Source organism: Marmota monax, unplaced genomic scaffold, assembly GCF_021218885.2.
Source record: "Marmota monax isolate L192 unplaced genomic scaffold, Marmota_monax_Labrador192_F-V1.1 WCK01_AAM20220418_F8-fsc00700, whole genome shotgun sequence".
Taxonomy (NCBI): domain Eukaryota; kingdom Metazoa; phylum Chordata; class Mammalia; order Rodentia; family Sciuridae; genus Marmota; species Marmota monax.
In genome coordinates this window covers 1-6,263 of record NW_026693003.1, presented here as the reverse complement: position 1 = coordinate 6,263, position 6,263 = coordinate 1, and the positions used below count along the sequence as shown (strand labels likewise).

The 6,263-nt window shown below is 40.7% G+C and overlaps 1 pseudogene; it reads left to right on the top strand.

The window, feature by feature from the left end:
* The first annotated feature begins 4,246 nt into the window (after positions 1 to 4,246).
* Positions 4,247 to 6,249, top strand: LOC124098094 (mRNA turnover protein 4 homolog; annotated as a pseudogene).
* Positions 6,250 to 6,263: the final 14 nt, after the last annotated feature.

Sequence of the window (6,263 nt, the reverse complement as noted above, 5' to 3'; positions counted from 1 at the left end):
AACACAGGAGCACCCTTGTATGTCTGGGCAATGCTGAAAGTCCCAGCTTTCCACTTGGCCTCCTCTGACAACTCACTGGCAGAGTGGGTGAAGACTACTCCTTACAACTCTGTATAGACTTCCCTAACTCTACAATTTGGAGGTGGCTTCTTATTGACAGATGATAGAACAAGCCCTGGATCCCCAGGAGGCTTCTTCTGATACAACTCTCATGGTCTCAGGGGTGCATCATTATATCCAGGCAATGGTGATAAGCCTAAGATCTTCACTCAGCCCTGCTATCTGAGTAGAGGGTGGGAGCCACAACTTGTTCTATGGTGATTAACTGGAGTAACTGTCCAGTTCTCTGCTAGACTTCTCTTTCCTTTCCCTTTGGATACAAAGTATACTCTCCTTAGGACATCTTTGTCTGTGCCTGTTGGTGTTTCTGTGTTCCAGCTTCCCTAGCATGCATTCCTGGATTAAGTGAAAAAGAGAGCCCAGAGAACTCACCATTATGCCATTCCTTATCACAAGGTCTGTGGCTAATTTACCTCTTTTCTCCACCATTCAATCTCCTTATGTTTGTCTCCAATTGTTCTTAGCAGAAGGAACTGGAAGAATTGCATCTGCTCCACCTTGTCCTGGAACTAGAAGTCTCTCAATATAATGTTTATATCTGATATATTTTAAAATTCTGTGCACCCATCCTTAGATAATAATGTTTATTTTATTAAATTAATTTGGTAATAAAACAGACTGAATTTGGGGACCCTCCTACCTCTGAGTTGGGAACAGTTTTCTCGTGTGGAGACTAAAGGGCTATAATCCCCACTCTGACAGGTCCCAAAGACGCTGGGAGTGGAGCTGCCCATGCACTGGCCTGTGTAGCACAGGCTAATTACCTACATAGGTAAATCACCTGCTTTTTGTCCCACCTGCTGCTCCTTTTCTTCTATAAAAGTTCTGCTCACCTTCTGGGATTTCAAAGATGGAACTTTTGAAACAATTAAGTTTCTTCTATCATCCTTAGAAGCTGACTTTCAATAAATATGTTTTTCTACAAACTGAATTCTGAATATTTTGGGAGTGGCAAACATTAAGACCTAGCCTCCCCAACCCATTCCCTACTCTGGGGCCAATATTGAAGCTGCCTGGTAATAATTTAAAAAAGAAACAGAACTAAAATGACAGGTTTAAGATGAATTACATTCACAAAAGTATGTAGATCCTTTAAAATATGAGAAATATCTGTGTGTGTAAGATTTCTCATGTGTGCACCCAGGTTATGACATGCGTGCATGCACATACACATATGTGGTTGTATATAAAAAGAAAGAAAATTAAAATGACTGTATATCAAGACCCAGGGGTCTGCTAGTGTTTAAGTGCTAATATTCATGTGATTGGCACAGGCCACATTTCACTCTCAGAATCATAAGGATGTCAGACAGGAGCCAAAGCCAAGGGGCATCGTCAGGCATTCATCTTCAATGGGAAAGGTTCATAATGTAGTCCATGTGGTACAGCAGACAGGAGCATGAAAAGGAACTCCAAGATAAATAAGCATCAATATTACAGGCAAAGCTTTACTTGGGGAAAGGAAATGGGGAGGGGCTTCACTTCCACATGAAAGGGACAGCACTAAAATAGTAGTCAATATTGCTGTGAATGGCTCAGCCTTTTAATGAGTGGATGGGGCAAGAAGGATCTGGTATTTTTTATGATAATTTCTTCAAGGATCTTTTTTTTCCCTCTGGAAGAGACTCCTGTTTATTGGCACAACTCTACATTTGGAGTTTTTAGTTGATTTAGTTAAGAATATAGGAAATTATTTTAAAAAGGCACATTCCATACAATGTGACATAGGTCAAATTGGCAGGAGAATGGGTTTTGTTCAAAGTCAGCTTTGGGAAAAGATTGAAAAAAAATATATTGTTTCAAAAGTTCCATCTCCAAAAGCTCTGAAAGGAAGAGAGCTTTTAGAAGGGCCAGGGGATGCATTAGGATATAAGATAGGATTTTATGGGTTTCAAACAGGTTTTAACTCCTAAGTCCTGAAAGCCTTCCTTATCATGTCAAAGAGAGTGGGACTTCCAGTTTCAGAGGTGGATGGCTTTCAAGTTCAGTCTTTAAAAACTTCAAAACACCTACTTGTTACTTGATGCAACTTGCTTGAAATCTTTCCTGTGAGTCACACAGAACGGGTGGCTGAGAACTGTTGCAGCTGCTTTGGCTCCGTGGGCAGGTCTCACTCTGAAACTATTGCAGTGGTCTTCATGTTTTCAAAAGACTCAGATTCCACGTACTCCTGGTTGCAGAAGTACAGCCTTGATTTGGAATCCCACAGTTTCTACTTTTTAGGTGAGACCTTCACCAAAAGACTGGATTTCTTTAAAATCCAGTTTTCTCAGAATAAATGGAAATACAATTATCATTTAGTGCACATAATGGTGAGACTTACAATAATATCTATTATTAATAGTATTTTTAATTGGTGAGGAGAAAAAATGTACCAAAAAAGAAGAATTTCAATGAATCTAATAATAATCCTCTGGACTATTTCTTTCTACCTGAGAAGTTTCAAAGTTCAAAAAGTCACTTCAGAAATCCAGAATAGATATTTTCTATTGTTGTTTTATTTTATTTTCTAAAAAATATTTTACAGCATTGACCACTCCTTGTGTAATTATTCAAAATCTTGAAATGGTCTAGTTTTTAGATGCCATTTATCCAACTCATGTTCTCCTCCATTCTGTTGTGATCATTTAACAAATTTCTCTTATACTCTCTGTTTGATCCATGCAATATCTAAAGTGAACAAGAGCCACTTTCTCTTCACAGATTGTATTTGTGGGTAAAAATTTCATTCTTTCCTTCATGAAATTCAGACTTGAAATCTTAACTACTTAAGTACTTTTGGATCATTTCTACCACCTTCCTCATTCTGATCTAAGTAGTCAGCAAGCTCTAGTGATTCTTTCTCCATTTCCTAACTTCTCATCCTCATACCTCTTCTCAAAATCTCTACAATAAGTGTTTTGCATGTTTAGAAAGCAGCTCCTGAATGATGACTGCTGACCCAATATATTAAAAATTTTTTTAAAAATCTTCATGATTTCAGCTTCTCATCTTTAATTTTTTTAAGAGAGAGCGAGAGGGGGAGAGAGAGAAAGAGAGAATTTTTTTAATATTTATTTTTTAGTTTTCGGTGGACACAACATCTTTGTTTGTATGTGGTGCTGAGGATCGAACCCGGGCCGCACGCATGCCAGGCGAGCGCGCTACCACTTGAGCCATATCCCCAGCCCAACATCTTCAAATTTATACATACCCTTTACAAAGAGTAAATGTAGAAAAAGGCTGCTATACAGGTGTTCTCACAAGACTCATAAATAAACATAGATCATGCTTAATATATAACCATTTCTAAATAATGCTGCATAAGTCCAGAAAAATTATGTCAGGAGTGAATATGTTTCTTGGCACTGTTGTCTGGTTAGAGTCATTTCTCAGAACTACACTCCCCAAATTTTATCCTGACTAAAGGGTATCTTAGCACAGATATCTTTTAATGAACTTGTGAAAACTATTCTTTACTTTTTTCTGCAGAATGCCCGAAATAATGGAGAAAACAAGTTTTTGTTATTCTGTCTCCACTGACCAAAGGTGGTCAGAGAGAATTGCATGGATCATATTTAGGATATCCTTGAATAGGTTTGCTCTTTCTATGAATTTTATCCTTTACCCACAAAGTATGTGGGAAAGGGATTATCCCAACTTGCCTGGAATTTAATTCAACTGTTTCCTAAGGGAACCAAGAGTTTCTTCTACCTGACATGAAGTTGGGTGGTTTGGGGCAATGGAGTCAAGTTTCTTATCTTGCCCAGGAAATCCAGAAGGCAAGGCACATAGCCTGGTTGGTGGATCCTGGAAAAGGTGACTGCACTGGTAATGGTTTGTTCTCCCAGAGTTTGTGGACACAAAATATACTTCAGAGTTTCCTATACACCAGACATGAGCTGTAAGGAAATCTGAAAGGTTTCAAAAGCTTACACAAGAGAAAAGCTTTGCTCTGAGCATCATCCAGACCCAGAGAACACAAACATTTAACTGCCAGTAAGACACTTCCTGTTTTTAATTTTATCTTCCTCCTTCTCCCTGAACATACCCCAGATAGGCCGGGGCCTCAAAGAGCAGCTATAATGTGAAGAGGAAGGAGAACCAAACTCATTTTTGTCTGAAAAAAAAACTTTCACTGGGGGGACAGAAAAAAGATTTCTATTAAATCATATTGGGCCACACTGCCATCTGCTGCACATGGCTTCAGTGAGATGCTGAAATCCAAGCCCAACAAGAAAGTTTCCTTAACCAAAACCACCAAGAAAGGCTTGGAACTGAAATAGAACCTGATGGAAGAGGAAAGGATTGAGCCCCTTTTTAATTAGCATCAACAGTACCAATAAAAAGTCCCATTGTGAAGATTTCTGGCTTTGATTGAGCCCTTCCTATGTGCCCAGTGCTGTGCCAAGTGTCTCATTTATTTCCCATTTATTGTTCCACACCATCCTCCTAGCATTCCTGTTATTTAGGAATTAAATTATATTATTACTGTTTTGTTGTTTAGGCAACTGAAGCTTAGCCAGGTTTTGTTTGCCTGCCCAAAGTCAAAAGACCAGCTAGTTACCAGCTGCAGGTGCAAGTGGCTGCACCCACCCATCTGTACTGCTTCTGACCCGCTTACCCTGGGGTGTAGCAGGTAGAAAGCAGCCAGTCTCCTGCTGGACAGAGATTTCATTCCCTAAGAATGGAATTCTATACCAGGCCTGGTGGCACACACCTGTAATCCCAGCAGCTCAGGAGGCTGGGGCAGGAGGATTGTGAGTTCAAAACCAGCTCAGCAATTTAGCAAAGCCATAAACAACTTAGCGAGACCCTGTCTCAAAATAAAGTATAAAAAGGGCTGGAGATATGACTCAGTGGTTAAGCACCCCTGAGTTCATACCTCCTACCAAAAGATAAATTGATATATATAGAGAGAATGGAAGTCTACCTCCTTACGCCTTTGGCCTGCAATACAGGTAGAGCAGTGCAGATAAGCTGCCTCCCTTTATCAGAAGATAACAAGGCTCCTTACATTTCCATTTAGCTGTAATCTTCTTGGTGCAGGTAAATGTTTCTAGATTACCAATAAATGAGCAAAGCAGGACCATAGGATTGATTCCATTGTTGGTCACAGATAAGTCAGAAGCCTGGGAAAGACCATGGGTCTAAATCCATGGCTCGGCTTCTCCTATAATTAGTAGCTCTGGTGCAAGTAAAAGGCAGTGAGGAGACACCAGATTAAAGTCCTAGAAGCCAGACATGGTGGCACACATCTGTAATTGGGAGGTTGAGGCAGGAGGATAACAAGTTCAAAGCCAGCCTCAGCAACTTAGCAAGGCCCTAAGCAATTTAGTGAGAATCTGTCTTTAAATAAAAAATTAATAAAAAGGGCTGGGGATGTTGCTCAGTGATTAAGTCCCCCAGGATTTAATCCCTGCTAGCAAAGAAAAAAAAAAAGCAGGTTTTCTCCCTCTGAGGCCACAGTTGCTCTACCCATGCTGCTCCTTGAACTCCAGAACCTCATCAATTGTCCCAAAGATTTAGAAATGTGTGGACATATACAAGTACCTCTTCATTTTCTCTGTGGCCAACATAAGGAACAGTAAGCCTAAGGACATCAGGAATACCTGGAAACATAGCCAACGTTTTTTGGCAAAAACAAGGCGATGAGTGGGTCTTGGGTAGAAACTTGTCTGATAAGGATAGAGACAGCCTGCACCAGATGAGCAAGAAGTTGAGGGGGGAAGTTGGTCTCTTTTTTACGGACCATACAAAGGAGGAGATGAATGAGTGGTTCACAACATACACAGAAATGGACTTGCCTCTGCTGGCAACAAAGCAACTTTCACCCTGAGCCTGGATCCAGGGCCCCAGGAGCAGTTCCCCCACTCCATGGAGCCACAGCTGAGGTAGTGGGGCCTGACCATTGCCCTCAAGAGAGGTGTGGTGACCCTGCTGTCTGAATACCAGGTGTGCACAAAAGGTGATGTGCTGACCCTGGAGCAGGCTTGTGTCCTAAAGCTTTTTGGATATGAGATGGCTGAATTCAAGATGACCGCCAAATAACCATGGGATGTACAGTCAGGAAGTTTCCAGCAGATGGGAGATGACTTATCAGAATGCGCATCTGAGTCCTCAGAAGAATCAGAGGAAAATGAGGATATCTTACTCAGGGACTC